Source organism: Canis lupus, chromosome 17, assembly GCF_048164855.1.
Source record: "Canis lupus baileyi chromosome 17, mCanLup2.hap1, whole genome shotgun sequence".
Lineage (NCBI taxonomy): Eukaryota > Metazoa > Chordata > Mammalia > Carnivora > Canidae > Canis > Canis lupus.
Genome location: NC_132854.1, coordinates 42017299 through 42035978, shown reverse-complemented (window position 1 = coordinate 42035978; position 18680 = coordinate 42017299). Strand labels below are relative to the sequence as shown.

The window sequence follows — 18680 nt, the reverse complement described above, 5'->3', positions numbered from 1 at the left end:
TACTAACTTTGCTTTCAATAGTTAATGTAGCACAAGGAACACAAAAGGAATAATTCTTTTTTAGGTATAATCTTTAGCATTGATGCAGGAAGTAACCATTTCTGTGCATACTATTCCTTTCTGACTTGCAGATTTCTACCTAGTATCATTCCCACTGAGGCTATAGGACATTTATTATTAGTGTTTCTTGTAGTGAAAATCTTCTGGTGGAAAAATTTTAATTATTTTATTAATCTTAAAAGTATCTTCGTTTTTGAAAGATATTTTTAAATGTTGAATTCTGGGCTGACAGTGATTTTCTTAAAGATGTTTCATTCTGTTTTGGATTCCTTTGGATGAGAAGTTAGCCATTCATCAAAATTTTTCCCCTCTTCTATGTAATGTCTCAATTTGTCTTATGGCTTTCCAAATTTGCTTTTTTTCCCTTGGCTTTTTAATGCATGAGTGTTGCTTCCTTCTGGGTTTTTCTCCTTTGAATATCTTAGTTATCAGTTTTTGTCTTTTATCAGTTTTAGAAAACTCTTTGGCCATTGTTTACTCAAATGGTTTTTTCTTCTCACTGTCTCTTCTTCTTTTATTCATGTCCAGATGCTGTATAATTAAATATTACCCAATGGTTTCTGAGGCCGTGTTCACTTTCATTTTATTTTCCCTTCATTTATTACTCTGTATGATTTCTATTGATCCACCCACTTTATTATTTTTATTTCAGGTATTATGAGTTTTAGCTATACAATTACACATTTGATTCTTTAAAAAATAATTTCTATGTATCTACTGGAATTTTCCATATTTTTCCACTGGGAGCATACTTATTTTACTTTATTTTAGGTAGTTTTAGAAGCTGCTTTAAACTCTTGCCTAATAATTCTGACATTTGGATTATCCCAATGTCAATCTTAATTGATACCCTTTTCACTTGAATATGTGTTACATTTTCTTCATGGTTTGTATTAGGACAATTTTAGATTGTATTCTACACTCATGAAGGTTAAGTTGTGAAGATTCTGGATAAATTTTCGAATAAATTCAGTTTATTTGTTTTAGTATGCAATGATTTTGGTTGGAATTCAACTATAAACACTATCTCTGCAGTAACCTCTTTGGTCTCAGTTCAGATATTTTGTTTTTGTTTGAGCGATTTTGAGGCTTTCCTATACATGAATATTTTAAAGATTAATCAGAATTATGGATAGTTATAATTTGATATCTCCTCTCTGGCTCTTTCCCTTCTAGTATTTGATGTTTATTTACCTACCAGAATTTCCCGGGCCTCAGTGTTCTGGATCACCTTGCTAGAAATCCCTTGAACCTCTCCACCTGGTACACTTGTCAGTTAATTTACTGGGCCCTCAAAATGGAAACTCAGTACACAATTCCTCAGTTTTAAGTCTATACACATCCAGAGATTCCTTCTGTTTCTTTCTAGTGCTTTCCAGAAACTGCTTTTTATTATATTTCTATAAATTAGAGCTCAGTCAGGTAGGAATTAATTTCATTATTATGGAAGAAATCCCTATTTATTTGATCATGGTATCATTTGATCTTTGTATGCTCACTTTGTGTACTTCTTTTCTAGTTTACCCAAATCCCCTTTGAATGTGGTCACCAAAATTAGAATGGCAGCTTTTGAAGGATATAGTTATTTACAAAATAGAGCAAACTGTTTTATGTATTTATTGATATATTAACTTTTTTATATGATTGTGATGTACACAGCTTGTGTGTAAATACATATTATTTATTTATTTTCATTTATAATTAACATACAGTGTTCTATTAGTTTCAGGTCTACAATATAGTGATTCCACAATTCTATATATTACTCAGTGCTCATTATAATACATGTACTCTTAATCCCCTTAGCTATTTCATTCATCCCCACCTACCTCCCTTCTGGCAACCACCAGTTTGTTCTCTATATTTAGGAGTCTGTTATTCTGTTTGTCTCTATTTTCCTTTAAAAATTAAATTCCACAAATGAGTAAAATCATATGATATTTATCTTTCCATATTGCTTATTCAAAGCATAGTTTTTCCTATATTTAACTGTCATTGTAGATCAGTTAAACTAAGAATTAAGTTTACATTAATTTAATACATATTTCCTCAAAGTATTATATGTTTTAAAAGAACTGTTTGAGATAATCTTAATGTTATTTTTCCAGATTGGTACAAATGAAGATAGCTGTTGATAAATTACATATGTTTTATATTAGTCTGAATAAGGATAAACAGTGTGGTTTCTTCATGAAAATGAATGTTACATTTTCACTTTCAGTTGATTGTTCCAAATTGTTGTACTTCACCACATCTCAAAAATATCTAATATTTATGACTAGGGTGGTACATATTTACTTTCTATCTGTAGAAATTATATGCTATCCAAATTAATTCTAATTGTGCTATTTAAATCTATTTAATCAGTTTCATAGCTTGCTTATTTTATACTGACAAGAATTACAAATTGAAATTATCCAAACTCTGGTGAAAACAAATTAAATGTCAGTAAAGGCATCAATAATAATAAAACATAATTCTCAAGCCCACCAATGTATATTCTTTCTGTGGTAATTACAACAGAGATTGCAAAAGATGGGAAGAATATGTAACAACTCTAGAATTAGCTAAGTGATTTAATGATTTATTTTTAAGGTGCTGTTGATTTATTCCAACCACCAAAGTCATAATTACGGCTGACATGTGAATAACTTTCTAATCAGATTTACTCAATGTTATCAAATGCAAATAAAAAACTAAAGAATATTTTGTAATTTAAATGTAAATTAATCTTAACCTATATTATTTTTGTTAGCTATGATCTGTTTTTGAGTAAATACAAACAATACAGAGCGTACATAAATACAGCCCATGTCACTGCCATATCAAAAATTTTTTGGTGTCAATAAAATCGTAAAATGAGGAGAGGTCATTTTAGAATTACTTCTGAATAGTTTTAGCAAACGAAAAGACTGCCCATATCAATCATAACAGGAACAATTAGCAAGCATGCTTTAATCCTGCATGACCTTGCCTGTGCATGACAATGTACTGCCAAACATCAAGTCTTCTTACTGAACAAAATTTGCTCAGTAATGTCTCTTGTGGCTATGATGATAAATCTAAAGGCCCAACCTCATCTATTTCTGTGGCATGAATTGCCAGATGTATAAGCCAAATAGATTATCTTTCAAATTTAAAGGCAAATAATGATGTAATTATCAGTTCACTGGAGAAGAAAGTAAAATTTGACATTGATGAAGAGTAATATGTCCATTATGAAAACAGGTTTGATTTTTTTTTTTACTTTCTATCTATCTGCATTAACTGGGTATACATGCATCATCAGGGCTTTATCAAATATTATCAGATAGCAAGACTCATAAAATGATGGATAACTATAAATTCTAATATCTTAATAGATCATATTACTAATTTAGTGATGCATAAATACACTATCCCTACTTCAGCTTCAATTTACAACTAGTTTGCTATTTTTTTCATAAATGATATTTTTGTAATTTAGATTAAAATGTATTCAGTGTTAGTGTTATTCATAAAAATTAACACGATAAATAAAAATATAAATTTGTTCAGGAAATTTATCACTGAGTGCTGATAAATTTTTTTTTAATTCCTGGGAAATATTAATTGGAAATTTCTATGGTGTTAATCAATAAAAAAAGAACTTTGCTGAATCCTAAAAATGAAAGATCATTCAAGAAAATAAAAGATTTAAAAAATTATAAAATATGGACCAAATGCTTTTCTTTCATCTTCAATATTACTCCGTGAGAGGCATATTATCTGTATTTTTTAGACAGAATAACAGAAGCACAACAGCATTAAGCAATAGGTTGCAAGTAATATAACTAATTATTAATAGAGCTTAAAAATTGAGCTAGGTTTATCTGGTTGCCCAACCAACCCAAGCTCTGCATCTGAGCTAGTGGTTAATTTTGACCTTTTCTTTAAAAAAAAAAATATTTTGAGCTGCAAGGAATTTGAAAAGATCATCTATTTGTTTCTTGCTTTAGATAGTTGAATATGAACCAAAATAGAAGAGTTTCTTATTATCTTTTTCCTTACCTATCTTTGTTTTTATTTGTTTTGCTTTTGCTTTTCCTTGAAGATGTACTAAAGAGTGGCAAAGGTGGGCATACCAATAAATATAACATTTTTATAAAAGTTTGATAAATTTTCATGTTTATACCCATTTCCAAACTAATTAATTTTAATATTTCAAGCTTTTTAAAAGCATTTAATTTTTTAAATAATCTCTATACCCAATGTGGGGCTTGAACTACAACCCAGAGATCAAGAGTCATGTGCTCCACCAATAAAGCCAGCCAGTCACCCCAATATTTAAAGTTTTTAAATCTTATTTTATTGTAAGAATACTTAACATGAGATTTACTCTCTCAGAAAAGATTTAAGGATGTAACACAGTATTGCTAATTAATTATAGGCACAATGTTAAACGGATTTATTAAACTTATCTTGCCTAACTGAAACTTTATGCCTGTCGATTAGCAATTCTGCATTTCTTCCTTCACCCAACCCCGTAGTAACCACCAATCCACCAAGTGAAATTATGCAATATTTATCATTCTATGACTAGCTTATTTAATTTGACATAATGTCCTCAAGGTTTATTTCATGTTGTTGCATATTGCAAAATTTCCTTATTTTTAAGACTGGGAAATATCCCGTTGTATGTGTATACCACATTTTCTTTATCCATTGATTTGGTGACGGGTGGGTTGCTTCCATGTCTTGACTATTGTGAATAGGGCTGCAATGAATATGACAGTGCTAATATTTCTACAAGATCCTGTTTTAACTTTAAATAAATACTCATAAGTGTGATTGCTAGATCCTATGATAGTTCTACTTTTAATTTTTTGAGGACTGTCCATACTGTTTTACATAGTGGCCTCAAGACTTTGCATTTCCAACAACAGTGTATAAGTGTTCCAATTTTTCTACATTCTTGCCAACACTTGTCTTTTGTTTTTTGGGTGGAATAGCCATCTAGCAGGTTTGAGGCAGTATCTCATTGTGGTTTTGACTTGTATTTCCCCAATGATGACTGACATTGACCATCTTTCATATACCTGTTGATAATTTGTATGTTTTCTTTGAAGAAATATCTATTCAAATCTTCAGTCTATTTTAAAAATTGGGTTTAGTTTGTTATTGTTGCTACAGAGATACAGGAGTTCCTTATGTATTTTGGAAAGTAACCCCTATCAGATATATTATTTGCAAATATTTTCTCCCATTCTTTTTCACTCTGTTGATTCTTGCCTTTATTGTGTAGAAGCATTACAGTTTGAGGTAGTCTTGTCTATTTTTGTAATTGTTGCCTGTGCTTTTGCCATAAAATCATCACCAAGACCAATGTCATGAAGCTTCTCTTCTATGTTTTCTTCTAGAAGTTTTACAGAGTCACATGGTACATTTAAGTTGTTAACCTGCTTGAATTGATTTTTGTGTATGGTGTAAAATGAAGATACAATTTCATTCTTCTGTTTGCTTGGCTAGAATCCAGTATCATGAGATGATGAGAGGTGATGAAAGTGGATGTACTTGCCTTGACTTTGATCTTAGAGGAAATCTTCCAGTTTTCACTATGGAATATGATGTTAACTGTGGGCTATTCATATATGGCCTTTTTTATTCAGACTTTCTTCTTATTGCTTAGTTTGTTAAAGTATTTTTTTAATCATGAAAGGTCTTCAAATTGTGCCAAATGCTTTTTCTGCTTCTATTGAGACTATCCTATGATTTTTATTCTTTATTCTGTTAATGTGATTTATAACACTGATTAGTTTTCATGTGTGGAACCATCTTTATATCCCAGGGATAAACCTCATTTGGCCTGAGTATTTGATATCTTTAATGTGATGTTGCATGTGATTTGCTAGTATTTTGTTGACGATTTTTGCATCTTATCATCTTATTCATCAGGGATACTGGACTGCAGTTTTCTTTTTTTGTGGTGTCTTTATCTGTTTTGGTATCAGGGTAACACTGGACTCATAAAATAAATTTGGAGATGTTCTTTCCACTTCAGTTATTTGGAATAGTTTGAGAAGGATTGGTGTTAATTCTTTAAATATTTGGTAGAATTCACTAGTGAAGCTATCTGTTCTTAGACTTACTTATTAGGAGGCTTTTGATTACTCATTCAATGTCCATGCTAATCTGTTCAGGCTTTCTTTTGCTTCACCATTCAATTTTCTTATGTTATATGTTTCTAGGAATTACCCATTTCTTATAAGTTATCCAGTTTGTTGGCAAATATTAATCATTGTAGTCTCTTATGATACTTTATTTCTGTGACATCTGTTACAACTCTTCTTTTATTTCTAATTTTTTATTTGAATATCCCTTCTTCCTTCCTTAGTCAAACTAAAGGCTTGTCAATTTTGTTTATCTAAAAAAATAAAAAGCTCTCAGTCTCACTGATTTTCTTTACTGTTTTTGGTCTCTCATTTATTTCTCCTCTAATCTTTGTTATTTTCTTCTGCTAACTTTAGGTTTAGTTTGCTCTTTTTTTCAGTTCCTTTAAGTTGTTTATTTGAGATCTTATTGTATTTTTAAATGTAGTAATTAGCACTATAAAATTCCCTCTTAAAATTCTTTTTGTTGCATCTTATAACTTTTGGCATGTAGCATTTTCATTTTTGTTTCTGCCAAGATATTTTCCAATTTCTCTTTTGATTTCTTCTTTGTCTCACTGGTTGTTCAAGAGTGGGATCTTTAATTTCTTCATATTTGTCAAAATTTAAGAAAAATTGTTAAAAGGGTAAATCTTATGTTAAGTGTTCTCATCATAATAAAGTAAAATTTAAAAAATAAATTTTAAACATCATCTACTGTTTTCAATAAAAAATTATAGAGCAATGAAAATAAAATCTCCTAATATCCCACACCTCTCTTTCTCTAGGTACTAACAACATTTTTATGTTATGCTTTCTGTGTCTATGTATTTTTATAGTAATGAAATTACATTATACACTGTGCTATATAACTTGCTTTTCTCAAACAAGTCATATTTACTTTTTTTTCTGGTATGCTAAATTAATCTTATATATTTTCATATCTTTCTTTTCTTTTTTTAATGCCTGGGAAAACACATAAAATCTTTTTTATGTCAAGCTGGTTTTAATTTATAAATAAATTTCTCCATTTTTAAAATGAATTTTATTTTCAGAATACTTAACAGATACAATATTGTTCAACTAAATTAGGCTTTATTCACTACATTACAAGAATAATTAAATAAGTCTCTTAACCCAGTGTTTTCTAAATACAATAGCAATAGTAAGTCTCATATAGCTACTGCACCCCAAAGTGCTTAGGTTAAGCAGGGAATGTCAGTTTTACTTACTTCAGTTTAACCAAATCATATCCTCTAGTCATTAGCTCTCAATTATCTAGTTTGAGAGACCTGTCTTTTGTGCAAAAGAATAGTATGATTTTGTTTGGGACAATGGAAATTTTACCATCTTTTTTTTTTTTTTCTGACAAGTTAAAACTGACACAATTTTTCTTGTAATTTATCAATATGTCAAGATAAACAGTTTTAAGTTATAATTATTAAATACATATAATGTAACTTATATCCTATTGTCTGCCACATAGTCAACCTTTTACAAATTACTCCTCTTTTTTGGTCCTAAAAATAAATTATATATTATAATGTGATATGTATTTATTTAGAAGCATTATGAAGGATAATAACATAGATCTGGATACTAGATTATTTATATGACAAATTCTGTTTTTAAGCTTGCTTAAAGCAAAATTAGAACTGTTGTATCTAATTCTATATCTACAAGAAATTAAGTCTGACTTTGGAATTATTTTTAGTTGTCTTCTTGAATTTCTTTTCCATTTACTTGTCATTTGGAGAATGTAAAGAGAAGAAATGACAAGAGAATTTACAAACCTAGCATTATGTTTTATCATATATAATCATTTAATTGGATATTTTAACATTTATATTATTTATGATCAATGATAATTACTGAAATTTTGGATTATTTTTTCTCAGCATCGTGCTGCTTCCCGAGGGAAGGAAATATGATCATTATTATCATATTTTTGGTTTAATACAGGCAAAACACATGGGGATCAGGATTTTATCTTGCTATCCTAGAGCTTAGTGAGTGATTTGAGAATAAGGAAAAATCTGCCATCTTCCTCCGATTTTTGGGGGGTTTCTCCCTCATGACTTTGATACTGGAAAAAGCCATTGACCTTCATCCTGGAGCACTACTTCCTTACACTAAGTCTAATCAAACCAAGTTTGTTCAGTCCATTTGTTTTCAAATTAAGTCTATAATTCATTTTGGATCAAACTGGATGAAATTAATATTTAAAAGACATGCCAGGGAACCCTGGGTGACGCAGTGTTTTAGCGCCTGCCTTTGGCCCAGGGCGGAATCCTGGAGACCTGGGATTGAATCCCACGTCGGGCTCCCGGTGCATGGAGCCTGCTTCTCCCTCTGCCTATGTCTCTGCCTCTCTCTGTCTCTCTCTCTCTGTGACTATCATAAATTTTAAAAAAAAAAATTTAAATAAAAGACATGCCAAATAATAGCATTTTCAGAAAAATATAGTCTCTGTTTGTTTTTTTAGTGTTATCTCCTATTATGGCTCTCAAATAACTGTTTTCCTTCCTCTTTTTTATTTTCAGCATTTTACAAATGGAATATAGGCTCGTAAATGCCTCATTTTTTTCAGTAAATTTTTCTCTTAATAGAAATATAATACAAAAATTTTTGTATTGGAAAGTTTACTATACTTGGAAAAAGACATTCTCAAAAATTTTTTGTTTTTACAATAAAATTTTTATGTTTCCTAGGACAGAAAAGATTTTCAAGATTCATAACATAGCTATTTTAATTTTAATTGTTAAAATCAATGTGTTCTGACTTTTTAAAGTGTTCTTCCTTATAAAGTGCTCTTATTCTCTAGTCCTGTATTCTATTGTGCTATGATAGGAAAAAATCATGTCCATTACTATATTTTTCAAAATGCCAGGAAATCAGTAATTATCTTAGGGTCTTTCCATGCTTACTATGCATTATATCTCCTAATTATTATTTAAAAATAATAAATCTGCATTTATTTGTAAACTATTAGACGTAGTGAGATGAACTCCTTATGGAGTAAATAAGGTATCACACTTTTTTTTCTGCCACCTCTATTGTTTGAACACACCATCTTTCACATCTTTTTTTCACCCATGAATGACATCTTGAGTATATTCCATAGCTTTTTCTTTACTTTTAATTAGGAGATCTATCTGTTTCACTTATTAAAGTGGCTGGCTTAGCCTAAATAAAAAAATTTTCATCACTTGCTCAGTTTACATTTCTTCTTTGGCTTGAACCGGACAAAGAAACCTGCAATGGGAAAAAAAGATGATGTACACGCAATGTCCTTGTTCCTTCCTACTTCAAGCTTTCTCTTCTGCCTTTGTTTCCTCCAGACTGACATATGGAAGGAGATGTGAGAAGCAATCAGAAAGTCCTAATTACGAGTTTTATGGTAGTCTGACCTTGGTGCTAACTTTTTGTTTTGTGCAGTTGCTTCAAGCACCAAGGGGCTTATGAGACTGTATATCCTTGGAACATGTGATGCACTCTCTGGATGATATATTATCACTTTTCCCTTAGCTTATGCCTGTGTAGAAACTTCACCATGACAGGTAACCCTCTTGAGTGAGGTGTTTTCAATCCCACTCTATTAAAATTAATGTTTGCCGTGTCTTCATAACATATGGGAAATCTCATCACCTTTGCCCTGCTGTATTCTGGAAGTTTAATTTGCTCCGATGGCATCTTTTATCCTTGACTTAGAAATCACAATTAGTTCTAGCCAGTCTCTTAGCCGGCTTCCCAAGCATCAGGATATACAGGTCAAATGCTACAAGAAGCATCTCACATTGCTCTGTGCCGAGTACCTTGGTGACACTGGAATGTTAAAAGCCACTTATTACTTTCATTGAAATGAATAGAGTGAAGGAGCAACATACTGCCGTCTACTCAACAGGCAATACTGATACATGAATAATTTTTTCTAATTCTCTTGCTTCTCTGACACATATAATAGAGGCAACCGGTTAATCTTTTGTTACAAGATTGGTGTTGGACATAACTTGGGTACTAAAGTTATAGGATTCCACAAGATTTATTCAACATGTTTAAATTGATGTCATAATGTTCTTATAAGTTGACAGCAGGTAACTGGGCCAACTCTTTTTCATAAAAGCCAAAGAGGCATAAAAATAATATTGTGATAGGAGAGCAACAGCAAATAAATGCCAATCAAATGTTATATTAAACTGGAGATATAATTAATATTTAAACATTTCATTTGTAGGTGGAGTATTATAAATGTATTCATTGGCATCAATCAATATAGAGAGAAAAATTTTCTAAACTTTTTAGATTTCTAGATATTAGAGTAAAACAGATTATCAGCCACCACAGCCATTCTGCCCTATCGTTACACCAAATCAATTGATATCAATTGATTTTTCACTGTTTTAGAATGTGGAGATTCCCTAATTTGCATTCTGTTCTGATTGGAGTCTAGTCCAGAATGAACATACGTCAAAATTCATTGAACCGATCCACTAATATTTGTGCAGTTTACTAGATAACAATAGAAACAAAATTTAAAATTAAATTAAGCATATGACATTATTCTTTTCTGTATCTTGAAAATCCTTTTAGCATGCAATAATTAAATTGAAGACAGTGTGCTCTACCCTTCCCAATTCTTGCTTTTTCAAATTGATATTTGTGGGAATCTCAAGCCTGGACATCCTTATCTGTGATTCATTTGATAAAAAGTATTTTTTCTCATGTATCTACGCCATTTTATGGTTCCTCAAATTATAGTCATAAACTGACTATAACTAAATTAGTTTTTCATAATTTTCAACTTAAGCTTCTATCATTTCAGTTATAAATGCAACTATGAATAGGCCCACCAAAAAGGACTTTTAAGGCAGTGAAACTACTCTGTATGATACAATAATGGTGGATGTACATCATTAAAATGTGTCCAAACTCATAAAATATAAAACACCAAGTGAACCGTAATGTGAACTATGGACTTTGGATGATAATGAGGTGTCAATGTCAGTTTTTCAATTGTAAAATATACCCTCTATCACAGATATTGACAGAAGAGGAGGCTTTGTGTGTATGAGGGCAAGTGGTATATGGGAAATCATGGTATCTTCTGCTCAATTTCGCTGTGAAACTGTAAGTTTTCTGAAAAAAATAAAGTCTAATAAAAATTGAAAACAAAAACATCAAAGATTGATTTCATGTTCACAATATGTGTCTGATACAATGATAAAACCTTTGTTAGTAGAAGAGCAGTGCTTGTCATATTCATTCATGACCTAGTTAACAAACTACTCCATGTAATGAAACCACCATTACAACATTAAGACCTTAGAGTCTTCTTAGCCAGAGAAAGAGAATATAGTTAATCATGTACTAGCTCTTCAGTGTTTTTGTTTGTTTGTTTGTTTGTTTGTTTGTTTGTTTTCTAGAAGCACCAAGAAGCCCATTTCTGGCTAAAGTAAGTTACATGGTTATACCAAATTTAAAAAGTTGAAAAGTAGTTAAGTCCACTATGACCATAAAAGGGAAAGACAATCTCCTTTCTACATGCAATAATCACCTAATCATCAAGAGACACACTTAATCCAACCATAAAACCCAAGTTCAAAGTTGAGGGTTCTCATTGAGGAGACTGATAAATATATTAAAATAAGTTTGGGAAGGAAGTTTGCTTTATCATATAAAAAACTTAAAGGGTTTTTGTAAACAAAGTAGTATAATACTGAAGTTGTATATAGTAAATAGGAATAAAATTTATTCTTGGTATTGGACCTTATGGTATAATAAAATGTTCACTTTAATACATGGTGCTGGCACAATTAGTTATCTATCTAAAAAAGAAAAAAAATGTAAATTCTAACAATTTATAAAAACCTTACCTTTCTAAAAACCTTAACACGCAAACACACATGTGCATGCACACACCTCTTTTCTTTCTTTCCCTCTTTCTTTCTTTTGTAGTTTCAAGTTTTTATTTAAATTTCAATTAGCGGACATACAGTGTGATATTAGTTTTGGGTATAGAGTTTAGTAAAGTGTCACATATAATACCCAGTGTTCATCACAAGTGCCTCACCCATCATCCTTTACCTATTCCCCATGTACTTTCCCTCCAGCCACGTTCAGTTTGTTCTCTATAGTTAAGAGTCTGTTTTCTGGTGTGCCTATCTTTATTCCCCTGTGTTCATCTATTTTATATCTTAAATTCCACATCTCAGTGAAATCATATGGTATTTATCTTTTTTTTACTTCTTTCACTTAGCATAAGATTCTGGCCCCATCCACGTTGTCACTAATAGCAAGATTTCATTCTTTATGATGACTGAGTAATATCCCACTGTATGTATCCACCACATCTTTATCCATTCATCAGTTGATGGATACTTGGGCTCTTTCTATAATTTGGCTATTGTTGATAATGTTTCTATAAACATTGGGGTGTATGTATACCTTCAGATCAGTATTTTTGTATCCTTTAAGTAAATACATACCTATAGTAAAATTTCTAGATCATAGGGTCATTTTATTTTTAACTCTTTGAGGAATCTCCTTACTTTCCAGAAACAGTTGTCCAAAGCCTGCTTTCCTAACTGGCTGCACCAGTTAGGAAACCATTTTACATTCCCACCAATAGAGGGTGACCCTTTCTCCACACCCTTGTCAACATCTGTTTCCTGTGCTGTTTATTTTAGCCATTCTGACAGGCGTGAGGTAATATCTCAATGTGATTTTGATTTATATTTCCCTTATGGTAAATAATGTTGAGCATCTTTTTATGTGTCTGTCAGCCATCTGTATGTCTTCCTTGGAAAAATGTCTATCCATGTCTTCTGCCCATTTTTTAGCTAGATTATTTGATTTTGGGGTTTGAGTTTTATGTCTTTTATATATTTTGCATACTAACCCTTTATCAGAAATGTCATTTGCAAATATCTTCTCCCATTCCAAAGGTTCCCTTTTAGTTTTGTTGATTGTTTCCTTCACTGTGCAGAAAGTTTTTATCTTGATGAAATCTCAATAGTTTATTAATACTTTTGTTTCCCTTGTCTCAGGAGATGTATCTAGTAAGAAGTTGTTATGGCCAATGTCAAATACGTTGCTGCCTGTATTCTTCTCTAGGGTTCTGATGGTTTTCTGTCTCACGTTTAGGTCTTTTATCCACTTTGAATTTATTTTTGTCTATGATGAAAGGAAGTGGTCCAGTTTCATTCTTTTGCATGTAGCTGTCCAGTTTTCCCAGCACATCTGTTGAAAAACTGTCTTTTTTTTTTTCCATTGAATGTTCTTTCCTGCTTCATCAAAGATTAATTGACATTTATTTGTGGGTCTATTTCTGAGTTTTATACTCTGTTTTATTGATCTATGTGTGTTTTTATGCCAGTACCATACTGTCTTGATCCCTACAGCTTTGAATATAACTTAAAGTCCAGAATTGTGATGCATCTGGCACTGGTTTTTTTTTTTTTTTCAATATTAGTTTGGCTATTCAAAACTTTTGTGGTTCCATACACAAAAGGATTTAGGATTGTTTGCTCTAGCTCTGTGAAAAATGCTGGTGGTAACTTGATGAGGATTGTGTTAAATGTGTAGATTGCTTTGGGTAGTATAGACATTTTAACAATATTTGTTCTTCCAATACATGAGCATGGAATGTTTTTTCCATTTCTTTATGTTATCCTCAATTGCTTTCATCATTGTTTTATAGTTATCAGAGAACAGGTCTTTCAACTCTTTAGTTAGATTTATTCCTAGGTATCTTATGGTTTTTGGTGAAATTGTAAATGGGATCGATTCCTTGATTTTTCTTTCTGCTGCTTCATTATCAGTATGTAGAAATGCAATAGATTTCTGTATATTGGTTTTGTATCCTACAACTTTGTTGAATTTGTGTATCAGTTCTAGCAAATTTTGGTAGAGTCTTTGGGGTTTTCTATACAGAGTATCATGTTGTCTGCAAATAGTGAATGTTTCACTTCTTTCTTGCTGATTTGGATGCCTTTTGTTTCTTTTTGTTGTCTGATTACTGAGGCTAGTACTATGTTAAATAACAGTAGTGAGAGTGGACATTTCTGCCTTGTTCCTGACTGTAGAGGAAATGATCTCAGTTTTTCCCCATTGAGGATGATATCACCTGTGGGTTTTTCATATATGGCCTTTTGTCCTCAAAAGGCAATGCCACCTCTCTCAGATGCACTCCAAGAAGAAGAAACAGTCTCCCCAAGTACATCCCAAGTAATCCTCAGATTGCACCTGGTAGCCTGGGTTACTTGCCTGTCTTTTCTCCAGAAGCACTGCAGTGCCCTCAAGGAGCTATACTAGTCATGTTGCAGATCTCTAAAACTCTAGTCTTTGATCTCCAGTGGTTGCAAAACTCACAAAAAAATCAGCCCCCCTCATTTTCCCAGTCAATGGCCTTGGGGCAATGTTCTCCTTGTGTGATCCCCTGTGTACTCCTCTCTCCCCATTTTCCAAAATCAGGGCTCCTCCCTTCTGTAGCACCTGTGATCTGTTCCCCCCCCAAACCACATCTCTTCACTTCCTACATTCCTCGATGTGGCCTCTTCTCTTCCTCTAGTTGTACAGTTTGTTCTGTCAGTCTTCACATCAATTTCTTGGGTATTCAGAATGATTTGATATTTATCTGGCTACGTTTGAGGGAGGAGGCAGGTGTAGGGTCCTACTACTACTCTGCCATCTTGGCTACCTCCTCCACATACATTCTTGTACATAACCAACAACTTTCATTTTCTTTACATATGGTAATCACTACCATATAATTATCTTTGCTAACGCTCTTATACTCACCTAAGGTCCCACCACATAATCCTTTAGTCAAATTTAAAAATATCCTGACCTCTCCCTTGTTCCTTCATGTAGCATATCATTACTTCTAATTTACTTCTATGGTGAATTTAATGTCTTTTATTTTATTTTTTTACGTTTGAATAACAATTTAATTTAGGGCTTTTTAAAAAAGCAGGAAAACAACCAAGAGAATGAGAATTGGTTAAAAAAAAGAAGAAGAAAAAGGAGTTAGAGAAATAAGCAATAAGCCCTATAGGAGTAACTGAAACTGATACAACAAATATTGAAAGCGTTCACTGGATACCTGGGAAAATGGACTCTAAAGAATCACCTCAGACATATCCTAATAAATTATTAGACTTTACATATAGAGAAACCTCGGTACCTCTAAGCAAAAAAACAATAAAAAACTTATAAGCCAAAATAATTATAGTGTCATCGGACTTATCAAAATCAAAAAGGTACCAGACCCAGATGGTTTCACAGGGTTTACCAAATCTTTATAGACTGTGTAGTTCTGATGCCATCTGAGATAAAAAATGAAGGAAACATTCCAATTTTTTTTAATGAAGTATAACACTGATACCTAAATCTACTACATATAACACAAAAAATTAAATTAGAACAATATTTATGTCTATTCAAGTGGGCAGTCTCCAAGATGATACCCAATGATCACTGCCCCTGGTGTTTACATCCTTGTGTATGTCATCTTTTCCCCTTGAATGTGGACTGGACCTAGTGACCCCTAGTGACCCTGAACTAATAATACAGGAAAAGAAATGGGATGTCCCTTCCAAGACTGTGGGTTTCTGTCTTGTCTATTTTCTTTCTCTTAGAACCCTCTCAATTTGGAGGAAGCAAGCTTCTAGGTTGTGAGTAGCCCTGTGGCAAGCCCAGGCAAGCTCAAGAAACTCATATTCCCAGCAATAGTCAGTGAGGACCTGACAACAGCCTCTTGAGTGAGTTTCCACACAATCTTCCCTCAGTTGAGTCCTGGCTGACATCTTGATTACAGCCTCATGAGAGACCTGAGCCAGAGGCACCCAGCCAAGCCACATGTAGATTTCTGACCCCTGAAATCACATGCTGTAGTAACCTCTGCTCCTCTACCTAATGCCCGACCTTGAATCAGTGCAACACTTATTAAAGGGAGTCTCATAAATCTTGTTAAGGTGTTTTACATGAACATACATAAGGCCATTCCATCCTCTGGAGTCGCTAGTGCTTTCACAACATTCAGATCAGATCCTGAGGAGAAAGTATTTTTTGCCCCATGAACAATGAGACCTTTCCCCTCTGTCCAATTTTCCAATTCAATCACTTTTTCCAGAAGTTGTAGCATCCTAACACCTGAGAAAGCATACATTTTACTTGGGTTGTTCAGGGTAAGAATACCAATGCCACTGTCTTCCTTCTGAAGGTCAACGGATCCACCAGGAAACTCTTGTTGTTGTTGTTGTTGTTGTTGTTTGTAATTCTTCCTCATGGAAGCCATGAGATGTATTATAAAGGGACAATCCAGTTTGATGTAGTAATTTTGTCCTTACAGACAAAGATGATGTCTTCAGAAGATTTCCTGCCATTCTTATGGGCTATAATACTGATCTGGGTCAAGGTGATAAAAAGAACTAATAATCATCCAAGCAAAGTACTCAAATGTTGCGATCTACCGCACTTAGCGCCCGCGGAGCTCCCGGGCCTCCTTCCTCCCTGTGCCCGCCCCAATTTAATGTCTTTTAAATGCATAAAATAATTTGTAGTAAGTCTTCTATTGTGTGTCTTAAAAATATATCTCACGCTTAGGAATTTTCATCATTCAAAAGGTTAAGATATACTCCTTTTTGTAATTTTTAAATTTGTGTTTATAGTTTTTAAGAAGCTGAAACTACTAGACCACAAGAGATCTGAACAAAAAAGGTATATATGAAAATAGTTCCTCTGTCAGCAAATGAATATCTTTTATCACCTTGTATCTTTAGATTTATTTAATGGAGAGACATTCTAAAAGTAAAGAAATATGTGATGTGTAGCTTGGGAATATTATTGTCCAAATTTAGTGAGTTGTAGAAGTAATAGGTCCCTCTTTCTAGTATCATTAATGTATCACTCTTTGCTGTCTTTTTCTTATAGTAGGAAATTTATTCCTAGTCAAAAAATTCAGGTCATTGCTGTAGAAGGATATTTATAGCATAAGTGAATAATTTTTCAACAAGTGAAGAATTTAAAGGATAAATGTTACTCTGCTTGTGAAGTTTGTCTGTGTACTTCCTCTAAGTCGATAAGAGAATGTGTGGTAAAACCGTGGGTGTAACAGAAGGTTCTCAGACTGTCATAAAGCTGGAGGATATGATGGAAGATCTGTCTATTCTTAGCAGAAAGCAGGCAGAGAGTGCAGGAGAGAACTGCTACTCTTCAATGAGAGAAAAGGACAAAGAACCAAAGAACACTGGGAATAGTAGCACAGAGGAAGATTTGTCATTCTTTATATATCAGATGATTTTTCATAGAAATCAATAGATTATTTTTATTACTTTAGCAGAAAGTTGACTGCGGAGAAACTTCCTGCACATTCATGGATGTGATAATTCTAATGTCCTTGAAAGTCTTACCCTGTATGAATTTAATTGATGAGAGTAACTTTTTAAAGTAGTATTTTGGTAATACTCCTCATACAATATGGCTCTTTTTTTTTCAGATATGTGTAGCCAATAATATTTCAGTGAAAATCAAATTACCTTTTATTTAGATGTTTGCATGCCAACTTGAAAGTTTTTCATAGAAAACTTGTTTTGTTTGTTTTTCATAGAAAAATCCTTATTTCTTTCAAATGATTTAAATGACTAGATTTAGTTTTATGAAGGTGTTTTTTTTTTTTAAATCTTGAGTAGTCTTAAATGCATTTAGTAATATAGAGACCTTGGAGCCTATGATTTTATGTTATCTGTATTGTATAATGAGGTAATTATTTTCTTGATAACTGGTGTCAGAATTTCCCTTATAGGAGAAACCATTTTTGGTAGGAAAGTGCCTTGATGAATCCTCTTGGCTTGGGTAAGTCCCTGTAAAGATAATATCAGGCAATGATGAAGTACAAATTAAGGAGAGAAAAGGGAGGTTGAAAGAAGAACCTACTAAATGAAGAGAAACTGGCATGACATAGGGTAAAAAAAAAACTAGTTAATCTCCTCATTTAGTGGAGTAAGCAAAGGCCACTTTAAAGTTGATGAGCCAGGACACTTGGGTGACTCAGTAGGTTGAGCATCTAACTCTTGATTTTGGCTCAAGTCATGATCTCCAGGTTCTTGGATTAAGCCCAGCATTGGGCTCTGCATTCAGCAGGGAGTCTGCTTGAGATTCTCTTTCTCCCTCTCCCTCTGGTCCTCCTCCTACTCACATGCTCTCTCTCTCAAATAAATAAACAAATCTTTAAAGGTGATGAGCCCTGGCATTTTATTTGAAATAGTATATAGTATTTTGATTTAAAACACTTCTTAGTGTCTCCTAAGAAGTTTAGAAAGTCTACCATATCTTAGATTGTGAACATATTATTTACAGACACATTTGCTTATAGAAATAGAAGAGACTGAATTTAATACATGGGTTGTTGCATACGTGAAAATATTGTTCTTCAAAATGTAGCCCAAAGACCAGCAGCATTATAAAAACTTGTTAGAAATGCATATTATTAAATACCACCCCAATTACCAAATC

At 32.7% G+C, this 18680-nt stretch overlaps 1 pseudogene; it reads right to left on the bottom strand.

Annotated features, from left to right (window-relative positions):
* Positions 1-16048: 16048 nt before the first annotated feature.
* LOC140608402 (ethylmalonyl-CoA decarboxylase-like) lies at positions 16049-16552 on the bottom strand (annotated as a pseudogene).
* Between the last annotated feature and the right edge of the window lie 2128 nt (positions 16553-18680).